This window comes from Mytilus edulis, chromosome 4 (genome assembly GCF_963676685.1).
Source record: "Mytilus edulis chromosome 4, xbMytEdul2.2, whole genome shotgun sequence".
Taxonomy (NCBI): Eukaryota; Metazoa; Mollusca; class Bivalvia; order Mytilida; family Mytilidae; genus Mytilus; species Mytilus edulis.
This window is the reverse complement of record NC_092347.1, coordinates 54,429,342-54,446,740: the sequence shown is the minus strand read 5'-3', so window position 1 is coordinate 54,446,740 and position 17,399 is coordinate 54,429,342. Positions and strand designations below refer to the sequence as shown.

The 17,399-nt window shown below is 32.2% G+C and overlaps 1 long non-coding RNA gene across 1 annotated transcript; it reads right to left on the bottom strand.

The window, feature by feature from the left end:
• Positions 1–1,031: 1,031 nt before the first annotated feature.
• Positions 1,032–13,449, bottom strand: LOC139519954 (uncharacterized). The gene is made up of 3 exons (XR_011663770.1): positions 10,122–13,449; positions 4,989–5,154; positions 1,032–2,974 (listed from the first exon to the last, which is right to left on the bottom strand). It is a non-coding gene; the product is annotated as an uncharacterized lncRNA (long non-coding RNA).
• Between the last annotated feature and the right edge of the window lie 3,950 nt (positions 13,450–17,399).

Sequence of the window (17,399 nt, the reverse complement as noted above, 5' to 3'; positions counted from 1 at the left end):
GCATTATATTATGGTATAAAACAAAATAGACAAAAATGTATTCAAACTACCGTAAAATATAGAGCAAGAGGTCACAAGTGGTTTTGAGGTTTTTTTTTTTTTAAAGAGAAAGACTAATTCAATAGGCATTTTTATTATATATTATAGAACACACTAATTAGTTAAAAATTGATAATGCACAAGCACAAGCAGTTTATCTTAGAAAGAAGACAATATTTAATGAATTTCTTTTATACATTTGATAATTGTAAATTAATTGATAATGACTTATTGACTTTCACTCTTGTAACTCTGAATCCTTTGACTTCTTTCTGTTTTTCAACATACAACATCAACAATCAACAAGCATAAAATATTAAATATGTTTATCATAAATTTAATTAAAATCATTTGCAACAAGAATGTGTCCAAAGTACACGGATGCCCCACTCACACTATCCTTTTCCATGTTCCATGGACCGTGAAATTGGGTAATAATCTAATTTGGCATTAAAATAAGTAAGATTATATTATAGGGAACATATGTACTAAGTTTCAAGTTGATTGGACTTCAAGTTGATTGGACTTCAATTTTATCAAAAACTACCTTGACCAAAAACTTTAACCTGAAATTCCCACTTTCATTTTCTATGTTCAGTGGACCGTGAAATTGGGGTCAAAAGTCTAATTTGGCTTGAAAATTAGAAAGATCATATCATAAGCAACAAGTGTACTAAGTTTCAAGTTGATTGGACTTCAGCTTCATCAAAAACTACCTTGACCAAAAACTTTAACCTGAACGGACGCACAGACGGACGGACGAACGAACGAACGAACAGAGCCACAGACCAGAAAACATAATGCCCCTCTACTATCGTAGGTGGGGCATAAAAATGAAGTATTAGCATATATAATAATCATTATAGTCCAGTCAATTAAGCCAAAATTGGACCCTAACCTTAAAGTAATTGCAACAGAAGATTTTAAAGTTTTAATCTTAAGCATTATACCCAAAATATACAGAAAAAAGTCCAACAAAATATAACTTGAGGAAGACTATAAAAATATAAAGATTTTATAATTCCTATGGAGATTTGCATTACAATGGGAGATAACTCTGCCAAAAAAGCAGAATATCAATAAAAATTGATTCAAAATTATAACTTTACCCCTTCTATACAGCAGAATGTATTGATTCTTGATATTTAAGCTGACTTTAGAGTATAACAAACAACTCTAAATGTGTTTTCATATCAAGCTTTAACCAAGATTTCGTAATGCATTAGTTGACCATTTATTAAAATTTTTAACATGTCAAGGTAAAGAACCTAAAATTTAATAAGTTAAGCAAATATAATTAAGCATAGGTTTTTCTTTTTGTGGTTTAAATATAGATTCTACCACTGCATCGAGTGTAATACGATATTTATCCACTCGAGACAGTTAAATTTTCAAATTTAAAACGCGAGGCTTGCCCGAGCGTTTTAAATATTTAAAATTTAACTGTCGAGAGTGGATAAATATCGTATTACAAGAGATTTGGTGGTGGAATCTGTTTCTCTAATGATTTTCTAACATTATGCAGGCAAACTTATTCCTTCTTTTCCAATGATCTGCAAAAAGATGTGTTCTTTCTATGTCACGTCATCAGACATGGTGGCCTTTTTTCATGTTGTCACAATAGGAATTTCTGAGGAGAGCAAGAAAATTCGACGTCATAATCAGATTTTATCCAATGAAGTACTGACATCAAACGAACCACACTTTGATTAAATTTTTTTTATAAAATGGGTGAAGAAAGGGATAAATTGATGAAGAATTAGAGAAAGTCTTTTTAAACAAAGTAGATGCTGAAAAAATATAACTTACAGATATATTAAACCAATACCAAATTTTTACATTATTTTTTCAAAATGGTCACAAAGCCACAAATTTGCAATTTCTTTAATGAAAAATGTGCAAAAACAATAGAAATACCTATAACAATTCGGTTTTGTACATTTCAAGAGAGGGAGATGATATAATATAGTCAAATACGAACTTATAACCCCATTAAAATATCTTGCTTTACATGAATTTTAGGAAAATCAACAAAAAACTGACAAAAAAGACTCATTTTTTATGAGTTATCTTTCCTTTTCAATGTTGGAAATAAAAATTGCTGATTTTGAGTTTTCCTCAAGTTAGATTTTATTTGACCTTTTTCTGCGTATATCTGGGGTTTAATTTTATATAGATTAGAACTGAAACATTTTCTGTTGCAATTAGTTTGAGGTCAAACCTTAGTTTGACTGGATAAGGTTTGACTGGACTATTATGTATGTTTTTCTGTATTTACAACATTTAAAAATCACATTGTGAGGTATATTAAAAATGATGATAAATGCATTCTCTATGCAACAAAGAAAATCCCAAATGAAAAATGAGATTAAAAACTAACCTATATTATACAAAAAGAATTACTGATGTGACACTTTCAAATTTTTTTTGTATGAAGTCTTCCTCATTTTTTGTATTACATGTATTATGTATGCCAATATTATCTTTATTTAAAGAGGCATCCATGGTAGACAGTCCTTATGGTATTTTTTTTCAAAACTAAATATAATGTGGGGAGGGATTAATACTACACATAACAAGAAGTAAAAAACACATCTGCATGTCTGAGTTATCCAAGAATGACATCTTAATCTTATGTAATAAAAAAAAACCAAAGAAAGGAACCTTACAAAAAACTTCAAAAAGTTGTCCTTGGTACTCAAGTAGGAACAGGTATAAAAAAAAACCATCTAAAACATATTTTAAAAGGAGTAATTACAAAACAGATATATAAAAAAATTACATTTCCAGAATTTTACATTACTCTATAGCCATCATAGTGGTAAAACATAAACAACAACTAAAAACTAAGTACAATAAAACAAGTCTTTTCTTTAAAATTGTTCTTGTCCTTCACTCTTTGACACTAGTATCGGCACTTGAAGTCTTGATCAACCTAAAATAGAATTGCTTTCATGTAAAATTCACAAAATATGGTTCAATTTTTGAAATAAACATTCATTTAAAACGAACAAAAATATTAACTTTGAACTGTATTGGTCATATTTCTACCAGATGGCTGGCTTTTCCAATGATATAATAAACTCAAATTGGAATGGTGTCTTTTTCTGATCTTCCTGTTTGGGTATGGTGCAAAATATACCTTTTTTGTTTTAAAAATATTTTAACAAGTATTATTCATTATACTGCTGGAACATCTTTAGCTTGAAAAGGTAGATCAAACTATGAAAAAATTAAGTGTGAATAAGCGTATTTAGATTTATAAAAAAAACAAAAACGTTTAGAATCAAGGGCAGATAATTACATTTATTTGATAGGTCAATTGGTGTTTTGTTTTTACGGACAGACAGACAGACAGGGTCATTTCTATATTCACCCAAAAACTTTGTTGGGGGTTTTTAACATTAGTTTGATAAAGAACAAGATTATATCATGGCAGGGGGGTTTAAACAATAATCTACAATAGATTTAGCATACAGTACAGTGTAACAATTATATAAAAAATATTTCATGAATTTTTTTGAATTTAGATCAGGTAACTGCATGTTAAAGACATCCTTGTAGATTTCGAAAAACAGCAGGTTACTGCCGCTACAAGGGCATACATATAAAGGGATTAATATAAGTTGCGAAACTTGTTTCCCAATACACTACCCTTATGAAACTGAATTGTTTGCCGCAAACTTGCAGCAGACTTGCTGCAAGCTTGCGGCAAACAAAAAGTTTGCAGGAACACAGAAAATAATGTTTGCAGATGTTTGCCGCTAGCTGCAAACTTCCGGCAAACATTGCTGCAAGCTTGCGGCAAGTTTGCAGAAACATCAATGTTTGCCGTAAGATTGCCAGAAAGTTTAAAATAATAAAGAATGTTTGCCGCAAGATTGCCGAAAACATAGATCTTTCAATATGTTTGCCGCAAGATTGCAGAAAACTTAGATAATTCAATATGTGTGCCGCAAGATTGCAGAAAACTTTGACCATTCTATATGTTTGCCAGAACATTGCAGGATTTACACAATATTGACTGGGCATGCCTAGTTGGCACTTCCTGGATGCTAACAATTTGAAATTGTGGCTAGGTCATGTTGGTTGTGTTTGGAAATGCATTTCACATATATAAGAGATCAAGGAGGCATTTTGATTCAATAATATGGGATAATCAGTATGTAATTGTGTAAGTACAAATGATTCATAAAACTGCATGTTTTAATAAAATAATTAATGTTATCATCATAAATAATTAAGTAAGCAACTATATATACATGTATGTGTGATTGAAAAACTTAAGCTATTATAAGTTTGAATTTGTTACTGATGTACTTATTAAGATTAAGTTATATTCTGTAATGCTATTATAATACATCTTGAGATTTTATCTTTTTCAGTTTTTAATACAGGTATATTATGTCATTTGAGAATGACTCCTGTGCCTTTTTCAAAACTCAAATGTATGTTTGTATTTCCTCACATCTCATGAGTTTGCAAGAATTCTTTCAATGACTGTTTGTATAAAGACAGGAATTGACTTTTTAAAAATGGTGCTGTGTAATTTGAAAGAGATAAATTGAATGTGTCTACACACATGACATTGGTATATATGTAGTTCCTGCAAGTTTGCCGCAAGTTTGCAACAAACTATTGCCGCAAGCTTGCGGCAAATCTAATTTGCATAATTATGTTTGCCGCAAGCTTGCCGCAAACTTCATTTGCATGGTAAAATGGTTGCGGCAAGTTTGCCGCAAACGTTTGCTGCAAGCTTGCGGCAATGTTTGCTGCAAACTTGCGGCAAATGTTTGCCGCAGGGCTTATTTTTCGGTAAGGGTATAAATAAATATGTTTTAACTAAACTAAGGTATCTTCTTATTTTAAAATCAAAGGAAAGACAACAAAAAACAAGAACTAAGAAGACCATAAATGTTGCTTTTTTGTTCATGATACAATAAACATACCTGGCATACCTGGCATTTATATCCATCACCGACAGCAAATGGCTCAAGGTGAAGGATTTCCTTAGTTGCAAGTATTCATATTTTCGTGTTTTATTTTGCTTTCAACTCCATTATTAGAAATTACTGAGACATTTATTCTGTTATTTCTGTCAGCTTAAACCCATCTCTGAAAAAGATATTCATTACATGCAATATATGCCCAGTTTACATTGTTTTATATGTTTATAATGAACTGAGAGAAACATCAAAGTATTTTACATGCAATATATTCCCAGTACAAATTGATTTCAAGGTTTACAATAAACTGATAGTCACATGCATCTCAGTACAATATTTCCGAGTATGACTTGATTTGTAGTTTGATTTGAATAGACTGATAGTCACATCTCAGTATTCCATATGCAATATATCCCCAGTATAAATTGTTTTCTTTGTTAATAGAAGACCCATAGTCACATCTCAGTATTTTACATGCAATATTTGCACGGTATAAATTGTTTTCTAGGTTTAGAGATGACCCATAGTTCACATCTTAGTATTTTACATGCAATTTTTGCCTGGTATAAATTGTTTTCTATGTTTATAGGAGACCCACAGTCATATCTCAGTATTTTACATGAAATATTTGCCCAGTATGAATTGTTTTCTAGTTTTAAAGGAGACCAATAGTCAAATCTCAGTATTTTACATGCAATATTTGCCTGGTATAAATTGTTTTCTAGGTTTATAGGAGACCCATAGTCACATCTTAGTTTTTTTACATGCAATATTTGCCCAGTATAAATTGTGTTCTAGGTTTATAGGAGATCCATAGTCACATCTCAGTATTTACAAGCAATATTTGCCCAGTATAAATTGTTTTCTAGGTTTATATTAGAAGACCCATAGTCACATCTTAGTTTTTTACATGCAATATTTGTCTGGTATAAATTGTTTTCGATGTTTATTGGAGACCCATAGTCACATTTCAGTATTAAAATTCTAAGTTTATAGGAGACACAAAGTCAAATCTCTGTATTTTACAGGCAATATTTTCCCATTATGAATTGGTTTCTAGTTTTAAAGGAGACCAATAGTCAAATCTCAGTATTTTACATGCAATATTTGCCCAGTATAAATTGTGTTCTAGGTTTATAGGAGACCCATAGTCACATCTCAGTATTTTACATGCAATATTTTCCCAGTATAAATTGTTTTCTAGGTTTGAAGAAGACCCATAGTCACATCTCAGTATTTTACATGCGATATTTGTCTGGTATAAATTGTTTTCTATGTTTATAGGAGACCCATAGTCACATTTCAGTATTTTACATCCAATATTTGCCTGGCATAAATTGTTTTCTCTGTTGATAGGCGACCCATAGTCACATCTCAGTATTTTACATGCAATATTTGCCCAGTATGAATTGTTTTCTAGTTTTAAAGGAGACCCAGTCACATCTCAGTATTTTACATGCAATATTTGTCTGGTATAAATTGTTTTCTATGTTTATAGGAGACCCATAGTCACATTTCAGTATTTTACATCCAATATTTGCCTGGCATAAATTGTTTTCTCTGTTGATAGGCGACCCATAGTCACATCTCAGTATTTTACATGCAATATTTGCCCAGTATGAATTGTTTTCTAGTTTTAAAGGAGACCCAGTCACATCTCAGTATTTTACATGCAATATTTGTCTGGTATAAATTGTTTTCTAGGGTTAAAGGAGACCCATAGTCACATCTCAGTATTTTACATGCAATATTTGCCCAGAATGAATTGTTTTCTAGTTTTAAAGGAGACCAATAGCCAAATCTCAGTATTTTACATGCAATATTTGCCCAGTATAAATTGTTTGCTAGGTTTATAGATGACCCATAGTCACATCTTAGTTTTTTACATGCAATATTTGCCCAGTATAAATTGTGTTCTAGGTTTATATGAGACCCATAGTCACATCTCAGTATTTTACATGCAATATTTGCCCAGTATAAATTGTTTTCTAGATTTATAGAAGACGGATAGTCACATCTCAGTATTTTACATGCAATATTTGTCTGGTATAAATTGTTTTCTATGATTATCATGATTATAGGAGACCCATAGTCACATTTCAGTATTTTACATGCAATATTTGCCTGGTATAAATTGTTTTCTATGTTGATAGGCGACTCATAGTCACATTTCAGTATTTTACATGCAATATTTGCCCAGTATGAATTGTTTTCTTGTTTTAAAGGAGACCCATAGTCACACCTCAGTATTTTACATGCAATATTTGCCCAGTATAAATTGTTTTCTAGATTTATAGAAGACCGATAGTCACATCTCAGCATGTTACATGCAATATTTGCCCAGTATAAATTGTTTTCCAGGTTTATAGAAGACCCATAGTCACATCTCAGTATTTTACATGCAATATTTGCCCAGTATGAATTGTTTTCTTGTTTTAAAGGAGACCCATAGTCACATCTCAGTATTTTACATGCAATATTTGCCCAGTATAAATTGTGTTCTAGATTTATAGAAGACGGATAGTCACATCTCAGTATTTTACATGCAATATTTGTCTGGTATAAATTGTTTTCTATGATTATAGGAGACCCATAGTCACATTTCAGTATTTTACATGCAATATTTGCCCAGTATGAATTGTTTTCTTGTTTTAAAGGAGACCCATAGTCACACCTTAGTATTTTACATGCAATATTTGCCCAGTATAAATTGTTTTCTAGATTTATAGAAGACCGATAGTCACATCTCAGCATTTTACATCCAATATTTGCCCAGTATAAATTGTTTTCTAGGTTTAAAGGAGACCCATAGTCACATCTTAGTTTTTTTACATGCAATATTTGCCCAGTATAAATTGTTTTCTAGGTTTAAAGGAGACCCATAGTCACATCTTAGTTTTTTTACATGCAATATTTGCCCAGTATAAATTGTTTTCTAGGTTTATAGGAGACCCATAGTCACATCTCAGTATTTTACATGCAATATTTGCCCAGTATGAATTGTTTTCTTGTTTTAAAGGAGACCCATAGTCACATCTCAGTATTTTACATGCAATATTTGCCCAGTATAAATTGTTTTCTAGATTTATAGAAGACGGATAGTCACATCTCAGTATTTTACATGCAATATTTGTCTGGTATAAATTGTTTTCTATGATTATAGGAGACCCATAGTCACATTTCATTATTTTACATGCAATATTTGCCTGGTATAAATTGTTTTCTATGTTGATAGGCGACTCACATAGTCACATTTCAGTATTTTACATGCAATATTTGCCCAGTATGAATTGTTTTCTTGTTTTAAAGGAGACCCATAGTCACACCACAGTATTTTACATGCAATATTTGCCCAGTATGAATTGTTTTCTAGATTTATAGAAGACGGATAGTCACATCTCAGTATTTTACATGCAATATTTGCCCAGTATAAATTGTTGTCCAGGTTTATAGAAGACCCATAGTCACATCTCAGTATTTTACATGCAATATTTGCCTGGTATAAATTGTTTTCTAGGTTTATAGTAGACTCATAGTCACATTTCAGTTTATTAAATGCAATATTATTCTGTACAGCTTATTTATGTGGAGACTAAATTAAGAATTAAGAATTTTAAGATTTATTTTTAGGGGATTAATTATTTATATAATAGTGTTGTGTTTTACATTGACTATGTGAAAATAGTAGCCAGGGTGAGATACAATAGTGCACGACCCGAAGGGTCATCCCCTCTTGTCTCAAACCCTGGCTACTATTTTTCATAGTCAATGTTAAACACAACTTTAATATCATTTTTATACGTGTATGGTCTGGACCGTATGTGCACTTTTTCAAAATACTCATACGGTTGGACAGTACGCGTACAGTCTGACTAATATTAGGAAGTTGGTCAAGTTTATTAGATACAAATGCATATAACTCATCAACATAACTTAACTCAAATTAATATGAAAAAAGTTCAATGCTAATTGAAATAAAAACTTTATATTTTAACTATTTCAAAAATACATGCTAATTAAATCTGTCAATCTCTTGTATTTAGAATGTTGATCAGTAAAACATTATGAATTATGATCACTGAAATTGAAGATATTGTAAGTAAACATAATGTGGAGGCCTATATTGTTTTAGAATAATTAGTGACTTTACAAAAAAAAAGGCAAATGCAAAGGAACATGCATGAACTGCAAACATGGAAACGTTAAAAAATATTACGTTACTTGTGATAGCAAATGTCACCTTGGGCCAGAGTACCACAATATGATTCAGATATACAATTAAACAAATATTTAATTTCAATTGTCTGTTTGTTCATCTTATCCATCTACTAGTTAAATTGTAATACATGTAATAACATTTTTGTAAAACTAAAAAATAAAGATTGTGATAAATGTTTGTTTAAACCCATATAATCCAATAACATGTATGGTCAGCTCATACTGGACCATACAAGTATACTCACAGGTCCGATCATACGCATTTGGTCGGACAGTGCGAGTATACGAAAACTATACGGTCCAAATACTTATATATATAGAGTATTTTTATACGCTTAATATATTTCAACAGGAGAGTATACATCATGTATATGATTGCTTTCTGATCCATAGAACCTGGGTTACCTTCATTTTTTCTTTTCTATTGTTTTAAAAGCTTTAAAATAACTGCTCAATTACTCATCCAAAGTACGTGGGTTACCTTACAATTTGTGTGCTGTTTTGTATGGTATTTCATGGAGTTCTTTTTTTACATTTGCATTTCATGTGTCAGAAATATGAAAATTTGACCTTTGTGACGTCACATTCCAAACAATGATGTCAGTCAATAAATTGTGTCACGCCAGAATGACCGTTCATTTAGGACCCATTTTGAGGAAAAATATTCTGAAGAAGCTTGCATAAATTAATACAGTGTTTATCATGTAACCAGGTGCTCCGCAGGGCACAGCTTTATACGACCGCAGAGGTCATACCCTGAACAGTTGCGCATCAAAGTTAATGTTTCATCAATATCAGCACTTGCAAAAAGGATGGACATATAGATGGATGACAATACGAGTCTAAATAAAATAAAAACTGACAGACATACCTCCGGCACATATTCCATTCATATAATATTAGACATTATTTTCATACCTTAATATCAAAGGTGGTCTTAGTTTGGTCTCCTTTTGCATGCACAGGAAGTCTCACCACTTCAGCATAGGTCATCTTTGATGAACTAGATGCTGTATCAGATGGTGAAGTTGCAATCCCAATTATGCAGTGTTCTTACTGGGTCTTCCGTCATTTCCATTGGTACAACTTGCTTCAGGTTGATATTCCCTAGAATTAAAATGCTTCTCAACCTTTTCTGAAGTTTGTAAATCATATCTAAATAAATATCATCTGTATACAAAAGTTTGTGGGATCAACCATAGATTTGGCAATTTTCCATTTAATAATAAAGGAGCATAAATACAGGTTACTCAAGAACAGTAACAGTGATGCAGGTCAAATTTTACCTTGATCTGTGCTGAAACTACTATGTATACTAGTAATTATATTTTAGTAGTCTCATGCAGATCTATGTTTTGTGGTAACAAGCAGTGTATAAGTTTTATTGTTGTAACAAACTAAAGGTGGAGACTAGAAAAGAAAGATTTTTTGCATTAATAAAGGGGCATAACTTACGAATGGTCAAAATGATGCCACTCAATTTCAAATTAAATTGATCACTTGTATCATTGATCAGTGTTTTGTGAAAAAAAGAATGGTTTGAAACTTAAGAAAATTGAAACCATTTCTGAACAGACAGACATATGCATGGAGAACATTGTGACAACAGTAAAAGTTAATGCCTCTTCGACTAGCATTTGGGCATTAAAAAAAGTTATACTAGTAATTGTCCTACTTTCCAACTTTTCAAAATGCCCATGGTGGTTGAATATGCAAGATGGCTCTTACAGTCCTAAAAAACATTCAAGGGGGCATTCAAATGCATTTTAATGTTGTTTTTTTAGCCTCTTCATGCTTTTTAATACCTATTATGCCTATAGCCTTTGTAATATCAACTGTTTTCAGGGCCGTAACTACATATGAGGCAACGTACGTACTGCCTCCCCTGAATTTTCTACACCAAAATTTCAAGTAATAAAATGAAATATTGACAATATGTACACGAAGAATTTGAATTTATATTATAAACAACACAAGTCTACAGTTTTAACAATGTTATCATGATACGTGATACATGTCATTTTTCAGATTTTTGATCGATAGTGAAACGTTTCAGTATTTGTTTGGTTTTTTTTTCGTGTGGCCGTCTGTCTGTTATTCAGATTCGTACGAGACCATATATTAAACTTTGTTTTTCAATAATTTTGAATAAAACTTAACTGCTCACATTTATTTAGGTACTCAATTAAGCATAGGAAGTTCCCTTTGTATTGTGAATCTTTAATAATATCGGAAATTCGTAACCAGCTGAATCAGCAGTTGGATCATTTTTTTTAACGTTTCCTGATCGTACGAGAACATTATGATCAATGCCTTTAAAATTGACCTAATATTTAAACACTTCCATTCGTTGTAGCAGGGACTTTCTATACTAAGTATATACTAGTATAGAAAGTCCCTGGTTGTAGTTATATACATCTACATGTTTGTTCAGCTTTCAACAATATTGAAATTCAAGGTCCTCGATAAAAAAATATATCTTGCGTTCTTTGATCTTGCTTTATATGTTTTTTTTTTTAACTTATCAGTTTTATTTCTAACAAAAAGATTTTAAAATACAGATAATAATTTTTTGCATAAAAATTGCTTCCAGGATCCGGCAATACTGATGTTTCTTAAAGAAAGGAAATCGAAGGGAAAACGGGTCATTTAAGCCATTTGAGAAAAAAATCTGCGTTCACAAGGTATTTAATGTTAATAATTATAGGTCAAAGTACGGCCTTCAAGACGGAGCCTTGGCTCATCCGAACAGCAATCTCAGCTTGTTTTTGCATAAAAATTGTTTCCAGGTTCAAGCAATACTGATGTTTCTTAAAGTAAGGAAATCGAAGGAAAAAGGGTAATTTTTAGCCATTTTAATGAGAAAAAAATCGGCCTCATTCGGCGGCCCCAAACCCCTGCCTCCCCTGATTTCAAACCATAGTTTTGTTTAAAATTGTGGACAAAATTGCTCTTTCATCTTAAGTGGTAAAATAAGAAAAATCACACCAGATACATCTAATAGACATCATGATCTTCTATACAATAATAAATTGTCACTGTACAAATACTTGTGGCAGGAACATATACATAATCTGATAATATCTACAGTATGTAGTCACTAGTGCGTTGATTTTGTATAACCTTACTGAGTTCTTAAGGGAATGAAAGACACCTGCTCAGTTTGTCAAGAACCCGATAACACGCTCGTTTGTCATTTATCTGCGCTACCACCATGGGGCTAATTAACAGATAAATGTTTCTCAGACTTGTTTATTTTGCGGCATCCCAGTATCAACATTTGAAATTTCCTATCAATGGTCAATTTCATTAGCGAATCGTTGAATTTGTAACTCGTCCAATTAATGCCAAGGTGACTATGGCTCCAACCCGTTCCTTCGGTGCGAAGCTATACATTGTAGATGGAACGGCGGAACAGTTTAATTTCAATTAACGAGAAAAATGAAACTTTTATATTTATATATACCTTTTCTACCTTTATCGTAGAGATCTAAAATAAAATATAAACCGAGGTCAAAATCGGAATCCTTTCCGAGTAATCGTTTAATAGTAGACAGAATGATCAGTTTTTTAAATAAAATCTCTAAACGCGTAAATTGAGGTTGGCGTTTATGTTGTATTCTCACTTTTGCCAGTGTATCATATACTATAAAGTTTATGTTTAAGTTTATGTCTTTAATGAAACTGAAGGATACGGAGTTCGCAAACGGCACTGTATGTGTAAAACCGAGTATACATTTGTACATCGGGATAACTTGTATCGTTTAACATTTTCTAAAAAAAAAAAAATTACCCTCATTATCATTACCAGCTTATTACTAGCACCAATCTGAATGTCATGTGGATATTTCTGGTTTGTTTCTTCATTCAATGCTGTCATTGATGTGTCTGACTTGTAAAGTTGACAGTACTACCAGTGGTGACGATACGTGCATATCACGAAAAGTATCTGACAGCAAAGCCCTTCTTTGACCTCTTCTCGTTTATTGTGTAACTAAATTGATTGTTTTTTTCCTTTTGAAAACCATGTTGGTGCCTGTGATTCAGCACGCCATTTTCTTTAATTCAAAACAACCCTTGTCATGATTTTTGCTATCCCCGAATTCAAAATACTTTTGTTAGAACTACCAGCACTTAACATCTATACTGTACAGTATAAAAGTATACTGTTGTTAGTGTTACTAGTGGACTAATTTTACTAATAGATCTCCACTAATAGTGGCTAATATTGAAGGATCGGGTGATAAAACATACACACAGTACAAAAATGTAGCTATAAGCGTACCATAAACGGAGGAAATTGTCCCCCAAAGATAGAAACAAAATAACTTTAATCGTATCATTGGTGCACCTGAATGAATTCAGTGAAGGCATGTTGTTGTAATAAATTGAAATGTTACATCGGCGAAGATTATTTCTTATGCATGTGTGGAACTAAATAATAAATTAATACTTGTGAGAAATCGTAGTTTATAAGAAACAATTCTCTTGTTTGAATTCGGGGCCTTTTATAGCTGACTATGCGGTATGGACTTTGCTCATTATTGAAAGCCGTAAGGTGACCTATAGTTGTTAATTTCTGTGTCATTTTGGTCTCTTGTGGATAGTTGTCTCATTGGCAATCATACCACATCTTCTTTTTTTAAATATAAATGTACTGTTTTCGATTTTAAATGGATGAACATTTATCTTTCAATTTTATACTGTAAGAATAGAGCTGCATAACATTGTTGAACTTTCCGCTAAAGTATATGTAGTATGTATTCGTATTTAAAATGAAATACAAAACGAAACGTGTATGATAAACTGATAAACAAAATATCAAGAAATTAAGGATGACTAAATGCATGCACAAGAAGAAACTCACCTTTCTATCGATACATTTGAATGATTTAATGAATAAACACTTTTTTAAAAACTGTTCGTGTCTATTTACATAGATATAGGAGGATGTGGTGTGAATGCCAATGAGACAACTCCCCATCCAAATAACAATTTATAAAAGTAAACCATGATAGGTCAATGTACGGCCTTCAACACGGAGCCACTGAACAACAAGCTATAAAGGTCCCCAAAATTGCTAGTGTAAAACCATCTAAACGGGAAAACCAACGGTCTATAAATATTTACAATATATAATTTATGTTCGTTTTTCAACCGAGAATAGCAAAACCTAATGAAGTATATCGTTGGAGTTTATAAACTACATTTAATCATCCCCTGTGCCATGATTGGCCATCTCCGTTTTTTCTTAACAAAGCATGGTTGGTTACATGTTATGAATTGACTTACAATTTCGGGATTTTCTTTTCTTCAAGTAAACGGAATCAGAAAAAAATCGCTATCCTATGTCGAATACATAAAACTTGGAAAAGAATATGAAGTGTTTGTAGAAAAGTACGGTTTCATTTTTCAAGTACAAAGTTAATTCATCGAGTCCATTGAGTAAAAGAAAATGCAGGATAAGCAAAGGGGGGGGGGGAGGAATAAATGAAAAAATATGTGAATCGAGTTTTTTTTTTTTTATCCTACATTGAACTTTTGATGTCGTCCCTTGATCTAGAGGAGACATTTAAATTGAATATTTAGATGTGAAAACTGTTAAGATTTTAAAGTTTAAACATTACTACCAATTGCAGAAAACTATAAAACCAATGAATATCGCATGCACATTTATAAAAGCTAGAATTGTGATTTGAATCATGTATGAGAATATGTCGATGGAAGCTTTAAACGACCTTGACCAGATACGTGAATATTAATCAGTCCATTCAACGTTATAGTATGTGTGTTCTATTTTCGAAGGTGTGAGGTCGAAGGTTTGAATTGACCAATGGAAACGATCGTTCCTTAGAGAGTTAATCTAATAAAGTTTGTTTGACTGATTACGTCGCACTACCTTTCGCTAAGCTAAGCCGCATATTCGTGTAATAGAAATAAGTTTAAACAAATAAAACACTACTATCGATGGTTGTGTAACGTCTAGTGGCAAATTAAGCGCAAACATATAGAATATTAACATGATAACACAGTAAATTAAAAATATGCATTTACATTTTTTTTCTAAAAAAATTGTATTTTAAAAATAACTTTGTTTAACTGATATCAGGGCCTTAAAAAGTAAAACCTTTCAGATTGCTATTTGAGTAAATAAAGACTTGTATTATTACCTTCAAACCTTACATTTCTGTCATTTATGTTTCTTAACATCTCCAAATTTCCATTTTCATTTTCATTTAAATGTTACTTCAGGTAATATTTCACCAATCTCTTCTTTTTCAACCTCTACATCTAAGTGTGCCTGTGCTAGGAATTTTCTTTCATCTTCAGCTAGGAGCACAAATGGAAGCTATAATAGAAACGGTTTTATTGCACGTAATATTTTCACCGATACTACAATAGATTTATACGTCATATATACATACAGTACATGTATCACTTTGGCATTTTATAATATTTTATAATAATTTATGAATGAAATAGAATGAATGTAGTGTTAAACTTTCATATAGTTTCACAAGGTGTGTGTGTGTGTGTGTGTGTGTGTGTGTGTGTGTGTGTGTGTGTGTGTGTGTGTGTGTGTGTGTGTGTGTGTGTGTGTGTGTGTGTGTGGGGGGGGGTGGGTGGGTGGGTGGGTGTGTGTGTGTGTGTGTGTTTGTTTGTTTGTGTTGTGTTTTTTGTTTTTGTTTTTGTTTTTATATTTCAGCTTTTTAATTCGCCACATATTTAAAATAAAACATTAAGGTAAGTGTATAGTTACCTGTTCACCAATAGGTGGTGCAAAGTTAGGTCTTTTTAAGTAAAGTTGATATGGTGTGGAAGGCTTTGTACTTTTGTGTACCCTGTTGTTGTAGTTGTAATAAAATTCTGGCAATTTTGAAGGCCAGTCTTTTTCTAACGACATTTCTTTTCTAAAATATTCTGTCAGTGTTCTGTTCAAGCGTTCTATGCGTCCTTGCCTTTGTGGATGATAGGGACGTCCATGTATCTGCCGGGTCTTAAAAATTGAAACAACTTCAGCCAAGTTTACATTTGTAAATTCTTTGCCGTTGTCACTCTGTAATATTCTTGGCGGACCATACAGATATACATATTTTAAAGTTAGTTCCGCTACATCTTTTGCAAATTTTCCTTTTAATGGGCCATCAAATGCCAAGCAAGAAAAGCAATCTACTATGTTGCAAATGTAGTTGTAACCTTTGACAGGTGGCATTTTCTTTAAGTCTATTTGCCCACGACTGTTAGCGTAAGTTGCAGGAATTGGGCGCCTTAAAACTGTTGTTTTGGGAATTTCTACTGCATTGTTACAGCACTGGCAGTTCACGTTTAATTTAAATAGTACCTTGATGCTTTCTCTAACAACAGGAAATACTGTACTTCTTAAACAGTCATAAATTGCTTCATATTTTCTATGGTCTTTCATGTGGTTTTTGTTTATTATGTAAATTAGTTGCTCTTTGTCTAAACATTTTCTATGATTGCTATTTAAGTCTTGAGATTTCTTGTAGATACATTTAGATTCTTGATCATAAATGCAAAGCGACATAGATTTGAGCCAAAAATGGCCATAGATTTGAGTAAATAAGGGACATAGATTTGAGACAATACAGGACATAGATTTGAGACAATACAGGACATAGATTTGGAACGTCTATGACGCATATTAAAAAGGACATTTGTCCATCTGATGAGTTAAGCGTTTTTCAACTGATTTTCATAGTTCGCTCTTATGTTGTACTGTAATACCACTGTTCCAGGTTAAGGGGAGGGTTGGCATCCCGCTAACATGTTTGCCTGTCTTAAGTCAGGAGCCTGTAATTCAGTGGTTGTCGTTTGTTTTTGTGTTACATATTAGTTTTTCGTTCATTTTTTTTATTTAAATAAGGTCGTTTGTTTTCTCGTTTTACATTGTCATATCGGGGCCTTTTATAGCTGACTATGCGGTATGGATTTTGCTCATTGTTGAAGGCCGTACGGTGACCTATAGTTGTTAATGTCTGTGTCATTATGGTCTCTTGTGGACAGTTGTATCATTGGCAGTAATACCACATCTTCTTTTTTATCATACTTTTTTAAAGGTAAAACAATATGTACAGTATATGGGCGTGACTATTCAACTTAGGCCGTGTTCACATTGACCTAAACTCGGTGTTGTGTAAGTGTAACTCACACGTAAACTAAACAAAATTACGTTCC